We start from the raw sequence: 16,178 nt of genomic DNA on the forward strand, positions 1-16,178 counted from the left end.
CTAACTCAAGTATGATTTTTGTTCACGTTATCTCAACAGCTGCTGTAGCCGAATGGATGTGTGTTCGACTGCCGTGTTGATGGTCACGGGTTCAAAACCTGTGGCACGGACTTTATTTTTATACCCGAGCGCACTTGTGCACGAGGGTATTATAACTTTGTTCACATAACGGTTGTTTGTAACAGGCAAAACGAATCGAGATAGATATAGACAAATGTATACATAAATGATCAGAATGAAAAGAGAAATCGATTAAGCGGTGACTGTCTGTCCGTCCGTCCGTCCGTCCGCGGGTCCGTCCGTCCGTCTGTCCGTCCGTCTGTGCACACGATAACTCGAGTAAAAATTGAGATATCTTAACGAAACTTGGTATGTGCACTTCCTTCGGGCGTAGGACGGATGGTATTGAAAATGGGCAAAATCGGACAATAACCACGCCTACTTCCCATATAACGGTAATTTTCAGAAATACGAAAACTGCGATATTTTAGTAACTACTGAAGATTATTCACTCAAAATTGATATTTACAATAATTTTTAGACGGAAAATAAGAATATTATACATTTTTGGAAAATGGGCTTAGCCACGCCCACTTATGGATACATGTGTATCTCTTGGTAACCGCTCAACCAATTTCTTCCACACTTGGCACAGTTGTTAGCATACCAAATGGCCGAAAATTTTTAAAATCGGACAATAACCACGCCTACCTCCCATATAACGGTAATTTGGAGAAATACGAAATATTCGATAAATAAAAAAATATTAAAGCTAATTTACTCAAAATTGATGCTTGCAACAATTCTTTACCAAGAAATACGTTTATGATAAAATTTTGGAAAATGGGCGTGGCACCGCCCACTTATGATCACATATATGTATCTCGGTAACCGTTCTACGAATTTGTAACAAATTCGGTATGATTATTGTGCTTGCCACATAGAAGCAAAACGTTGAAAGTTATTGGAATCAGATTCAAATTACGACCACTTTTGATATAACGGCAAATTTCAGAAATGCTTGAAACTTCAATATTTCGAAATTTAAGGACGCTAATTTACTCAAAATTGATACACACCGGCTTACCGTGTAGCGGTAGCTTTCGCAAAGGTGAAAATCATATACTTAGTACCTGCGCCGGGTATTTAATGTTCGGTTCCGCCCGAACTTAGACTTTCTTACTTGTTTATTTTTATTTTTATTTTTGTATTCTATATATACTCCCATAGTAAAAATTAATACATATTCTGTTCTGCTGAGCTACTGGTAATCGATACATCTATGATATTTTTACACGTTGAACCTGTACAAATCCGATCCCTGAGTAGGGGTAAAAATCTAATTCCGCACCCACGTCTCTTTCTTTTGATATATGTTTCATGAAAATTAATGGGTATCAAGTACCTCAAAACTACCACAAAAATCATAAAAATGTGCATTCAATTTGTTTATGACAACTGCCGTTGAATTATCAACAGGGGTAGTTTTGTCTGATTTGAAACATTTTATATAACATGTTTAGTTAGACTATAAGCAACAATTGAAACGAGTTTGATAGAAACTTTTGAAATTTATCTGTCAGTGTTGCCGTTGCCCTAGCCTTTGAAGTATCCATAATAAATCGACCACCATATCCAAATGTATCTACAGAAAAAAGACGGGTATTTTACACAGATAATGGAATAGAAGCGGGGGATGTGTGTTTATTCCATACTATGTGGAGTTACATATATGTAAGTGCAAATGCACAAAACAATTCATTCAGTGAAAGAAATGATAGTTAATCGTAGATTTAGATTTAGATTTTAGCGTTTTTAAAAATATATTTCAGAAAAATAAAACATTTATGGTGATTTCGTTTCTACCAAAAAATGTTGCCCTTGCACGGTGCAAAATGTGTTTGATTCTACACTCAACCCTTTGAACAGGCATGTTTTTTCCTTATTGCCCTTGTCCAGCTCAGGCATTCCATCATATTATCGTTTGAAGCAACCATCTGATTTTCAGAACAACCATCTCCCCTGATAAAGCTTCAAAGCGCAGAAAAGGTGCATTTTTTGCCTTACACAAGTGTGACATTTTAAGAAACGAACACAAAATGATTTCACCCTTTGCCCTTAATTTAGAATCGAACACGAAGCGAGAAAGGGGCAATCAAAAGGCGACATTTTTTGGTACAAACGAAATCACCATTACATAATTGTTTGGATTTTCGTCGATTTTAAATTTGCTATCCCAAAATAATTTATAAAACACCGCTCTGAGGTAAAATTGTCGAGTAACGGCAGCCGAACTAGAAACACAAAATTTATTATATCAATTGCATTACGAAAATTAAACGAATTTTTCTAAAAGCATTGGAAACTGGCGGAATACATTTTTATTCATATGAATCGTTGAATTCATAATATTCCATTTAGATACACCATGGCAGCTCAGGGGCTAAATCGGTCAATAATAGATGTAGTTACGAGGTGGAATTCAAACTTCCAAATGCTTAAAAGCCTTCTAAAATTCAGAGAGTTCTGCGCTGAGCACATTGAAGATAAATTCAATCTAAACATCGCTGAGTGGAGAGATGTGGACGAATTGGTTGCAACATTGGATCCAATCTATGAGGCAACTATAAAACTGCAATTCAGTCAATTATTTTTGGGGAATTTTTATATTCTATGGATGCAACTTAAACTGAAAGTTCAAGCAAATAACAGCGATAACAGTTGCATGTTTCGAACTTAACATAACTAACAATAAGTTGAGTGGGGTTTCGTCAAGACTTTCACGAACTTAGCTTCCGCGGAACTGTGGCATGAGTTCCATGAGAAGAGTTAGGTGTGGTGAGTTGAGGCGAATTGCGTTAAGATGAGTTTAGGTAAGTTAAGGTGAGTTGAGTTGAGGTGAGGTAAGTTAGGGTGAGTTGAGATGAGTTGAGGTGAGGTGAGTTAAGGTGTGGTGAGTTGAGTTTAGGTGAAGTGAGGCGTTTTGAGTTTTTCGATCTGCAAAAAAAAAATAAAACTCAAAAGTTAATTTTTATTTCTGAGAGAAAAATTACGCTCAAGAAATGAGTTTTATTTTCGATCAAAATAATAAAACTCAAAAAATAATCATTATTTTTGATTAAAGAAATAAATCTCAAAAAATGATGATTATTTCTGATCAAAACTATAAAACTCATAATATAATGATTATTATTGATCAAAAAGAAAATAACTAACAAAATAATTATTACTTCAGAGCAAAAAAATAACGCTCGAAAAATGTGTTTTATTTTTGATCAAAAAAATATAACTCAATAAATGATTGTATTTTCTGAGCAATACAATAAAACGCAAAATGTGATTATTATGATTGATCGCAAGTATTAAAATCTCAAAATAATGATTAAAAGTTAATTTTTTTGATAAAACTCATAATGATTACGGTCCCTGATACAAACTAACTATGTAAATGTCAAAACATTATGAAGTTAAATGTGGGTAGTTCCATTAAACACGAAAGATACGATTATCGTAAAAACTCAAACTAATAAATGAATTTTAGTTATCAATCCGAATTTTGCATGGACAGAGAAGCAGAAATTAGTTTAAATTATTTCGGATACTTTTCCTTGTAGACTAGTGTTATTGAATCATGGGGTATGTACACATTTATAAACGAAAGACCAAGCATCGCTTCCCACTCATGTGCAGTTTGTGGTTGACACAAAAATTAAACATACATATGTATCTTATTACATTTAACGAGCGATTCTTATATATATATATATATGCATAGGGTTCTCGGAAACGGCTCCAACGATTTTGATGAAATTTTGTACACAGATAATGTTTTGGATTCTAAGGTTACCTGAATAGGCATTATCTCCGAGAAGACTCGTACAAAGTTGCCATCTGTTCGAAATTAGCTACAAAGTAATTAAGCATCATAATATGGGCATCAAATGGAAGGTATTTTAAAAATCCCCAATTCAAAAATATTTTTAATAGGTTGCCACCTATTTTGAATCGCATATTTATTAATTTTTTTTTTAGAACAATTTATTCCCTGGTATCCCTTAGGATATTAGTGCAAGGTTGCCACTTATTTTCGATTCTACGCAATTTATCTAAAACTTTGCAATATGGATATCAAAAGAAAGGTATTGTTGAGGACTTTGGTGAGAAAATATTTTCGATCAGGGTCGCCACGCTTCTATGTAATACAAATTTTTAGTTTGCTATTTTCAACCAGCATTTTTTATGTATACACAGTACATATACGCTCAAGATATGTACTATTCATTCCAGCGTATTCGGAATAGGGTTGCCACCTAAATTTTGGAGTAAGAAATTTACTTAATAGATATCGAAATTCAATTTTTTTTTCAAAAATATTTTTTAAAGCTATCCAAATGATCAGTATTTGATATCCAAACCTTGAAAACTTTACTTTCTATATATGCACTCCGGGCAAAGCTCGGTCAGCCTGGTACTGTTTGTAAATATGAACATACATACTAGGGATGTTTCGAGTGACATATTTTCACATTCGCGAATGCGAATGCGAATTTTCGGAATGCGAATGCGGATATTAGGAATAAGTTTAAAAAGCAAGCTATAATCAACTTAAGTCGTAGTTTTTATTACTTAAAAATTTTGTAAATTATTAGAGCATTGAACGAGTGCTTAACCTATACAGTGTTTTAATCTAGTAGTCAAGGTTCAAAAGAGGCATATTATATTTAAAAAAGTAATTTTTCTACATTTTCTCCTGTGAGGCGATTTCTTAGAGGCTCGTATACGTATAAGGCCGGTTGCGCATAACAATTGCTCACTTGGGACGCTGGCGGGTGGAACGCTCAAATATTTGCGGGCCAGATCTGATAATTTGTCGTATTTTAGTTTAGTTTTCCACCAATCGAGAGGATTTTCACCGAGATGAGCTCGTTTTTCTTTAAGATTTAGCATTAATTTCACATTTCTTAACGTCTCCAGATTCTGCATCCGCGCCTATTCTTTCGCTGGAGGAATCTAATATTATTTCTAGGTTGCTTATAAGAATTTTAGCAATACTTGTTGAAGGCGCATCAATGTTGCTTAATATACTACTTAACCGTTCAGCGTCTGAAGCTAAAAGCCGGTTGTTGCCGCCACTGTCTAAAATATATTATATAATACTAGAATAATCTAGTACTTTCATTTGTATAGATAAATTAAAATGACTTCTTCCACGAGTCGTAAGAAGAGTTATATAATTGCGCCAATTGATTCGCTAATTGGACTTTAGTTAGTTCGTGCATAAAGCAGGTCAAAAGGAATTGATAAAGATGACGTCATTCGTCCTGGTTTTCATACCTTTAAGTATGTATAATTTAACGATATCATATTCTGCAAATTGATTTGGTTTAAGTTTATATCCACAATAGAAATTTTAACATACATATGTGTATAATTGCATGTGTCGAAACTATGCAAAATAAAACTTTTATTCACATCCAGCTTGCGTAGTTTTTCATTCAAAATTCTAAGGAAATCAGGGCGCTTTCGTTCCGTTGAGACACTGTCTCATCACCGGTTATTGTCCGCACCCTGCTTAGACAGAGTTAGAGCCGTTTCAACAATATTAGAGTGGACTCTCAACAGATCCCCAAATGGTACGAAAGTAACAAGTTTCGGGCTTGTCCCGATACTAGATACCACTGGTCTTAAACTGAATAGCAACTGGGCCTCCCCGTACCCCAAATGGTGCCCAACCCTACAAGATGCGACTACCAGAAACTCCAATACTTTTAAAAATTGTATGTAGAAACTAATACATGCAAGCTTACTTAACACTTGTTGAAATGAGTGCCTTGCTCTTCTTGCCCACACGTTCCTACATATGCATGCTATATTGAGTCTTTATTACCTTTAAGCTGAAAAGGAGCGAATGAAACAACTAGAAACAACCAACGCTGCATTCACATGTGTCACAATTGTCAAAATCAAATTAATTTCATATAAACGAGCAAAAGATTTGTGAATTGAACTAAAGGCTGCTGTTTACCTTAATAAATAATACTACGTAAAGTCCTAAATTAAATAAATAAAAAGAATAAAAAATGAAAAAGAAAAATTTCCAGACTTATATGAGTCCTTATATAGTCCTAACAAACATATACCAGAAGTCTAACAAATATTTCTGGTAGGCCTAACAGACATATACCAGAAGTATATCTAAGACTTCTGGTAGTCCTAACAAACATGTACCAGAAGTATATCTGAGACTTCTGGATTTGTGGTAGGCCTAACAGACATATACCAGAAGTCTCTTCAAGATTTGTGGTAGGCCCAACAAACATATAACAGAAGTCTAACAAATATTTCTGGAACGCCTAACTGACGTATACCTGAAATCAATCTAAGACTTCTGGTGTGCCTTAGTTATACGACTTCTGGTAGGCTTAACAGACATATACCAGAAGTCTATCTAAGACTTTTGGTATTCCTAACAAACATATACCAGAAGTCTATATAAGGTCTCTGATAGTCGTAACAAACATATACCAGAAGTATATCTGAGACTTCTAGTAGGCCTAACATACATATACCAGAAGTCAATCTAGGATTTGTGGTAGGCCTAACAGACATATACCAGAAGTCTCTTTAAGATTTGTGGTAGGCCTAACAAACATATAACAGAAATCTAACAAATATTTCTGGTACGCCTAATAGACCTATACCTGAAATCAATCTAAGACTTCTGGTGTGCCTAAGGGATATGTACGAGAAGGCGAACATAAATGTCCATTAGTAGTCTTAGGTATTTAATCATGTTATTACCTGTTAGTCCTAATGCGTGTGAGCGGTCAAGGCATATGTTTACAAATGGAGGTAAGCGCAAGAGCTAGAAAGGGATGCACGTGCACAAGAGTTTCTGGTAGTTTTTTCCAATCAGTATTAAGAAGCTAATAGAAACTCGTCTTTAGAGGCTACCTAATATAACTATAAACGAGCTATCTAATATATCTGTGAAACATTAAGTGATTTAAGTAGTAGTGTTCTTGCAAGGAAGTCAAGCCACCAAATTCACCCACTAAGACAACACCATGTGTTCGTCTCTGTCTAGCCCTTCGAAATTTGTTGCTGGGCTATGCGTTACATCTTCGCTACTTTAACCCCTACCGAAAAGAAAGATGTATACACATCAATAATTCAACGAAATTCTGATACATAAGTATTGTATTTTATCAGACTTTATTTACATATATTCTCTTTCACCATACGCACATGCAAATGTGTATGTACATACATACAAGCACCAATTAATTTTATTTAAAGAAAAGGTGTGTCGTCCATTTCTGCTGTAGTGTATGTAGTGCATATTTTTAGGCAAAATATTTAATTGTATGTTCTTTGATATGATACCTACCGACGAGGTTGATGTCTCGACTCTTTTATAGGAACTTTGATTATAGCAAAGGTGTCCGGACAAACAACACTGTAATTTGATAAAAGCGTTGTAAAAAAACAGGGAGCTAACTTCCGTAGAAATATTGAACTTCTTTATTTTTTTATTGTAGAAATAGCAAGATCTATTAAACTTAATTTTTTATCTATCATAGACCTACAAAGGATTGTGATATTCTAAGAAATATTTTTCAATTAAAGAGTAGCTAACTTCTACTCAAAACGCAAGCCGCGAATATTAGGTTAGCCTGTTAGTGTCTTTTGCTGAGGGCGAACGACTCGGCCATTTAGTCGATTACTTCCTCAGTATATCCAGTAAACAAACTTAGCTATTTTTTCCACCAAATTTGGTCCCCATAAAGGACTAGTGTTGCAAGCAACGCTTTTTCCGCAATAAGGGTGTTGTGCAGCAATTTTATGTGGTAAAAATCATTTTAGCACTGGAAAAATGGATAGAAAAATATTGCAGTGCGATTGAACATCTCAGGTTTAACTGAAATATACTGTGTCGAGGTCGTTGCAGAAATATTTGGAATTTAGTATTGTTAGTTAATTGTGAAATATATTGAATGCACAAATTAAATTATGGGAGCGATTTATTCACATAGATTTGCAAACAGGGTTGATGATATACTTTAAATAAATTGTGAGTCTGCGAAAATATCTTTTCAGCGTATGAATATACTTCATAACCTTTTCCCGAAAATACAGGCTCGAAATTATGCCAGTAACATTCAAATATCGCCGCTTGGATGGAAAATTTCCGTAAGCGTCATTTTGACAGTTTTTAGTTAAAGATGCAGTTATATATTTTTAAATCAGATATTTCGCTTGTTTTTTAATAGTTTTTTGGATATCTTCTTTAGTTTCCGAGTAATTGACTAAAATCATTTGATACAAATTACGTTAGTAATGCTGTGGTACTAAACTAATCAAGATCTTTCAAATAGCGTCATCTGTTTTTAAATATCTGCTTTAGTTTCCGACATATTCAGCCTTATCATGAGTTTCATTTTCTCGAACCGGCCCACCTTTTCACTTTTCGTTTCCGCGTATTCACTACGGGTGGGTGAAAACATTTCACGATTAGGCTGATTAGCGAAAAGTATCTTCAATTTATAAAAAATTTTATCACATCTTAAAACTGACTGTAACATTTTTGACAAATGGCGTATACGACAAAATTTGATTAAACTCATAAATGGCTGACACTAAACTAAAAAATAAGATAATTTAAGAATTTCGTGACCTAGTACACAGCATTCTCCGACACTTTGGAGAAATGTGTAGTCGTGTTTCTGAGAAATTGCATTCCAAACTTCAATGGTGATTTCCCGAAACCTGCCGAAAGTAACATGCAACGATCTTTTATCCAGGCGACGAAATAACATTTAGCTAAAATATGCATCAAAATAAATTATAATTGTCATTATTTTCGCAGTTGAAGTATATGCCAGGCGAGTAACAGGTAAATACATACATATGTAAAAGCATAAACAGACGGCAGCGTTTATCCAGATCAACTCGGGAATTAACTGCAGTTGCCGTCTGTTTAAGCTTTAAGTATACCTAAATTAGCACGTTGAGCTTGTATAATTATCTCTCTCTAATGAATTAATTCCAGGGACCGTAACGGTTATAAGTTTTATTATAAAAATCCCTTTTTAATCGTTATTATCTGAGTTTTATTTCGGAAAATAATGGTTACGTTTTAAGTTTTATTTTTTGCTCGGAAAATAATGGTTACGTTTTAAGTTTTATTTTTTGCTCGGAAAATAATCGTTACGTTATAAGTTTTATTTTTTGCTCGGAAAATAATGGTTACGTTTTAAGTTTTATTTTTTGCTCTGAAGATAATCGTTACGTTTTAAGTTTTATTTTTTGCTCGGAAAATAATGGTTATTTCTTGAGTTTTATTTTTTGCTCAGAAAATAAAACTTAAGTTTTGCCTATGCGTATGCGCTTTTTTGCACTTTTTCTTTAGAAATGTGGTTGTCTTTGTTTCTGCCCTGGTATCTGTATTTTCATTACCCACTCCACAGTGGCGTTAAAGGTTCAATACAGCCGCCCCCTGTCTATTCACGCATGCGCATACGCATACGCAAAAATTAAGTATTATTTTCTGAGCAAAAAATAAAACTCAAGAAATAACGATTATTTTCCGAGCAAAAAAAAAACTTAAAACGTAATCATTATTTTCCGAGCAAAAAATAAAACTTAAAACGTAACGATTATTTTCCGAGCAAAAAATAAAACTTAAAACGTAACCATTATTTTCCGAGCAAAAAATAAAACTTAAAACGTAACGATTATTTTCCAAGCAAAAAATAAAACTCAAAACATAACGATTATTTTCTGAGTAAAAAATAAAACTCAAAAAATAATAATTAAACTTGATTATACGCAAAAATTAAAAAATTAAAATCAGTGCCCTTGAAGGTACTCCGAGTAATAAGAAATATATTGGTTTACTCCTTATGCACGTAGCATTTCTCTTTCCGCGTGTTTTTTTGAGTTGAAATTTCAAAGGAGAATCGTTATTTGCGGTCCCTGATTAATTCTATATACGTCAGGACCAACGCCCGACGCAGTTATGTCTTTACTTAATAACGGCTCTATGACAAAATATTCAAGAAATAAATTCTTAGATTTTTATTTACTTCATTTCATACACTAATATTGGCCTGATTTTTTTTTTTAATAAAAACCAGGAATAAATATTTAATAAAAAACTATTTCACTTAAGCTTAACCAACTTTTACTTGCTCGGAGCTAATTTTGGAACGCTTCATGAAATATTTTCATAGTAAATGCAATCCTGGGTGCATCGTTAATGAGCTGAACAAAACAAAACAAATTAAATTTGTGGAATGGAGCCTTTTGAAATGGCCTTTACAAACGGCAATGGAATTTCGTCACTATTAAGGGAATTGTGAATATAAGCTGCCTTCCATTTGGCATATTTGTGGGTTAAACCTCCAGAAAGTTACAAAAAAAAAAACAACATTATTTTCTATTTTTATCTATATATATAAAAATGAAATGTTTTTAGTATGACCGCGATGCCTGACCAAATGGCTGAACCGATTTCAATTCTGTAAAAAGTGCTTTTTTGGACCTTCTGTGTGGAAGGTTTTTCGATTTAATAAAATTTTAACTTTTTTGTTGTTGTTGCCGAAAAATGAAGAATGCTGAGACGTTACGATTTCACAATTTCATAGATGTCTGTGGCCGAGACATCCCCAAAAATTGTTTTACGCTAAGAGAAGACTATATCTACTATATATTTGTGGAAGTATGTATGTATGTATGTATGTGCCAGGTTGCAGGATAAACGGACGGACAGAATCGAACAAAATTTTGACAGAGTATTGCCATAACACCTGGGCCTATAATAGGATACAAAAATTGGGATTCGACAAGGGGGGCGTGGCACCTCCCACAGGCGTGAAATTTTTAATCAGCCATAACTTCGAAACTATAAGTCACATGAACTTGAAATTTGGTATGCAGTCATATATGTGGTAGCTTACAGTAGAGTATATATAAATGACTTTGTACAAGTGGGCGCGGCACATCCCATAGGCGTGAACCCTATTCAGCTGGCATTTCAGGGTACTATTTTATATATATATAAGAAAAATTTGAAAGTTAGGGGGGGCTCGAGCACCCCCCTGCCCCTACCTGGCTACGCCCATGAGTCACATGAAATTGAAATTAGGTATCCAGACATATCTGCGGTAGGTGCTTACAGTAGGCTAGGGATGCTGCGGGCAAACTGCGCGCACGCGAGCGTGCTAGGCGAGGTGAAGTGAGCTGTACGGAGATGGCATCGTATACATATTAACCACTATACACTTATTTTCAAGTAAAAATGCGTGTATGTATGTGTACTTTTGCGACAACTGAGCCAGTGTGGCATCAGGCCACCAGAAAAAGCCAATTTTTCCAAACCAAAAGCGCCAAGTATTTATTATCATGTTTAATAATTTTTTGATTCAGTAAAAAGTGTATATACATATCCATTTCCTAACGTTTTTATTAATAAATTAATTTCAATACATTTATAACAACGCAAAACATATTTAATTTACCTATTCCTCACATTTTATTCAGTAAATGAATTCCATCAGTAAATGAATTCCATCTTAAGTGTATACATACATACATATGTACCTATGCATTCGGTGTGCTTAAATTAAAAAAGCATCACTAAATACCGCACCAAGCATTGAATTACAATTATTTTGGCTTTTTGGTTTCCCAAAAGCACTAAATTTAGTGCAAAATGCACGACCTTGGCAACAGTGAGCTGAGCACATCAATGCTCAAACAGTGATGCCAGACCAAGTATTGAGTAAATGCAATATGTATATTTTTCTTTTAAAGCAAACGTTCTAATTGGCGAGGGTATTGATTTTTGGTTCTTACATAGCACAGTGATCAGATTCACAAACTTATCTTAGGACTTAATTAAAATAATCAACATTATTTGTAGACGAATATATTTGTGTTCGTATGAAATAGTAGCTTATGTCGGGAGGCTGGCTTTAGTAAAATGTACCATTTCCTATATTCTTTAAACCACAAGGAATTTTTTTAAGAAACTTTTTACGAATATTGACTTGCTAGCATCGCCATTAACATTACCATCTTTTACGTTTATTTTCCAAGAGTTCTTCAACGACTCGGCGCCAGTGAGTCTTCCGCCATCGTATGCTGCGAATGGTTCATTATACTAAAGCCAGTCTTCCGACAGATATGTATACTTCCTAATAGGCTTGTAAAATGCCCGATACCCAAATCCCTCGCATGAGTTATTATCGGTAAAAAATTGGGTACGCTCAAATCTGGCATCGCTGCAGCAAGTACAGCGCCAGTGAAACAGTGTTGATATTTTAAGTACAATTGTACTTTTTTCAGTACAATTAATTTTAAAATGTACAAAAGTACAATTTGCCGATTTTAAGTACAATTTCAACATCAAAAATACTTTTGTACCAAACGCTCAAATCTCTTCTAGCACTTTGATTCTTAATCCGTTTACATTTAAGTAAATGGATATACCTATATTACATATTTGCTACAAAACGAAATTATGAATTGTAATTTTGAATGTAAACGTGATTGTGAACAGTAATATTAGTTATGTGCGTTATGGTAATTGCGATTTCTTATCACTGGCGGCTGAAATATCCCTCATCGCTATTTATTTTGAAAAAATCTTTGGAAATGCAATTTACATAATGGCGATGCTGCACAAATAGAAGTAATTAAGTAATTGGGGGGTTGAAAGTAAAAAAATTTATGTAAATTCCATGCGTTGAAATTATAAATTTCCCTTGAGGATTTTCATTTTATCGATAGTGATCCCATTTTATGTTCATTAATATGAACTGACCTAGATAGTGTATTAATGTTTTATCATCATTGTATTCATCTTTGACAAAATTACACGGTCACCCGGTGTTTATTTTATTTTTATACCCGAGCGCACTTGTGCACAAGGGTATTATAACTTTGTTCACATAACGGTTGTTTGTAACAGGCAAAACGAATCGAGATAGATATGGACAAATGTATACATAAATGATCAGAATGAAAAGAGAAATCGATTAAGCGGTGACTGTCTGTCCGTCCGTCCGTCCGTCCGTCCGCCTGTGCACACGATAACTCCAGTAAAAATTGAGATATCTTGACGTAACTTGGTACATGCACTTCTTTTGGGCGTAGGACGGATGGTATTGAAAATGGGCGAAATCAGACAATAACCACGCCTACCTCCCATATAACGGTAATTTTCAGAAATACGAAAAGTGCGATATTTTAGTAACTACTAAAGATAATTCACTCAAAATAGATATTTGCAATGAGTTTTAGACGAAAAATAAGAATTTTGGAAAATGGGCGTAGCCACGCCCACTTATGGTTACATGTTTATATCGTGGTAACCGCTACACAAATTTCTACCAAACTTGGCACAGTTGTTGGTCCTTGTACAGCATACCAAATGGCCAAAAATTTTTAAAATCGGACAATAACCACGCCCACATCCCATATAACGGTAATTTAGAAAAATACGAAATCCTCCAAAAATCAGTAAATATTAAAGCTAATTTTTTTTAAAATGATGGTTGCAACAATTCTTAACAAAGAAATATGTTTGTGATAAAATTTTGGAAAATGGGCGTGGCACCGCCCACTTATGATCACATATATGTATCTCGTTAACCGTTCTACCAATTTGTACCAAACTCGGTATGGTTATTGTGCTTGCCACTTAAAAGCAAACTGTTGAAAATTGTTGAAATCGGACCAAAATTACGGCCGCTTTTCATATAACGGTAAATTTCAGAAATGCTTTAAATTTCAATATTTCGAAATGATTTAGTAAACATTTATACACCCGCTTATCATGTAGCGATAGCTTTCGGAAAGGTGGAAAACATATATTTAATACTTGCGTCGGGTATTTAATGTTCGGCTCCGCCCGAACTTAGACTTTCTTACTTGTTTTAAATAATTTTAATTATTTTTTTTATAAAATTGTAGCTCATTATCAAACTTATCATTATCAAATATTTTTAATTGCGGATCCGAAAGAAATATTTATTAGTTGCATTGAGTTACGCAAAAATAGTGCCGAAAATCAATCGATTGTGCTGAAGGTGCCGGTTGCTTCCGAAAGGGCCGAAAATGGCACAATGCACACTCATTTTCCATCACTGTCACACATACAATCTCACTATTCTGTTGACTTCGTTTTCCCCTACCGATAACTTTTTGCTTCCGCGCGTGCAAAGCTTTGCACGCGCAGTCGCCCGCGACACATATGTGCTGATTTGGGCATCCCTACAGTAGGGTATATATACATGAGTTTGTAAAAAGGGGCGTGGCACATCCCATAGGCGTAGACCCTTTTATCAACTATAACTTGGGAACCATAAGTCCCAAGAACTTGAACTTTGGTGTGCAGGCATATCTACGGTAGGCGCTTTAAGTAAGGCATATATAACTGAGTGGAACATCCCATAGGAGAGGAAAATTCGGAATCATATGTCACGTGAAATTGAAATTTGGTACGCAGACGTATCTATAGTAGGTGCTTATAGTAGGCTATATATAAGTGAGTTTGTAAAAGGGGGAGCGGCACGTCCCATGGACATGGAATGTTTTATTAGCTAAAACTCCGGAGCTATAAGTCGCTTGAACTTGAAATTTCGTACGCAGCCATTTTAATGGTAGGTACTTATATTAGAGTATATATAAATGAGTTTGGAAAAGAGTGCATAGCAAGTCCAATAGGTATGAAATTTTTTATCAGCTATAACTTCGGAACTATAAGTCCCACGAACTTGAAATTTAGTATGCAGATATATCAATGGTAGGTGCTTATATATAAATGGTTTTGTAAAAGGAGGCGTGGTACATCCCATAGGCGTGGAAAATTTTATCAGCTATAATTTCAAAAGCATAAGTCAAATGAAATTGAAATTTGGTACGCAAACGTATCTATGGTAGGTGTTTATAGTAGGTATCTTAATATAAATATACCGTGTCACTCTGTTCGTTTACGCTAATCTCCGAAACCGCTTAACCGATTTCACTGATTTTGTGGGTGTGTATTGTTGGTTCCAACTTAAAAGATAGGATAGTTGTGAACCCGAGAAAAAAAATTTTTTTTTTCATCTAAATTTTTTCTATGCTTCTCGCATTGGTCTTATCTAATATACATATAAAAGTTGAACTCTTCCTAAACGGCTCAACCGATCTTTATGAAATTTTTTGTGTTATGTTGTGATATGGTAGGTATGAGAATCGGATGTAAAGTATATTTCATACCGCTAGGTGCAGGGGGCGTGGCACCTCCCGAACCGAATTTTTCATATTTCACATCTCTGGAAGTGTTCATGGTAGACTACTCGAATATGCTATGGAGATGTATGAAAACATTTGCATATTCATGGATCAAAATTGCGGTTATTGGAAAAAGTTACGAGGCACCTCCCATACAAACCGAATTTTTCATACTGCATATCCCGGAAAATGTTCATGGAAGTGGTCTCGAACTTGGTATGGAGATATATGAAAGCAATCGCATACTCATGGAGATAAATTGTGGTTATCGGAAAAGGAGACACATCGAATTTTTCATACTGCATATCTCTGAATGTGTTCATGGAAGGGTACTGGAACTTGGTATGTACAAGATATATAAAACGCGAATGGTCATGAAGAAAAGTTGGGGCTATTGGAAAAAGGGACGTGGCATCTCCCATGGTAAATTACTCGAAAATGGTATAGAAATATATGAAATCAATCCCATACTCTTAGAGAAAATTGGGGTTATTTGAAAAGGGGATGTGGCGCCTTTCAAACGCACTGAAACTATTACGTATCTTTGTATGCATGTACAGTTTTGCTAAGTTATTTAAGACGGCAAATATGCCTTCTGACAACCCCCAAACCGTAATATTAGAAGACAAATACGTCACTAAAAATCATGAACGTGAACTCTTGGTGAAAATGTTGGACCAAGATGTTTCAATACACGGTTAAAAATTTCAAACTTTTTGGACTACATATATGACCAAACTACATAAATTCAGTTTCAAATACAAACCTTCTAAATTTAAACAAAAAGAGGGCACATATGTTGGGCTTAGAATTTAAACAGTTCGGTTTAAATTTTAAACCCAAACATTTTCATAATTAAGAATAAAGAATAAAAATAAAATTTCATGCTCCGT

General features: G+C 34.6%; 1 protein-coding gene across 5 annotated transcripts in view; it reads left to right on the forward strand.

Annotated features, from left to right (window-relative positions):
• LOC118735079 (1-acyl-sn-glycerol-3-phosphate acyltransferase alpha) overlaps positions 1-16,178 on the forward strand; it is a 254,120-nt gene that overhangs the window by 92,313 nt on the left and 145,629 nt on the right. Inside the window, exon 2 of one of the 5 annotated variants that reach the window (XM_036464686.1) lies at positions 8,870-8,896. The exons of the other annotated variants lie outside the window; for them this stretch is intronic. The gene's annotated coding sequence lies outside the window, so the exon portion shown is untranslated. The remainder of the gene's footprint in view (positions 1-8,869; positions 8,897-16,178) is intronic. 5 annotated transcript variants of the gene reach the window in all.

Source organism: Rhagoletis pomonella, unplaced genomic scaffold (genome assembly GCF_013731165.1).
Source record: "Rhagoletis pomonella isolate Grant_MI unplaced genomic scaffold, Rhpom_1.0 Rhpom_scaffold_00003, whole genome shotgun sequence".
NCBI classification, from domain to species: domain Eukaryota; kingdom Metazoa; phylum Arthropoda; class Insecta; order Diptera; family Tephritidae; genus Rhagoletis; species Rhagoletis pomonella.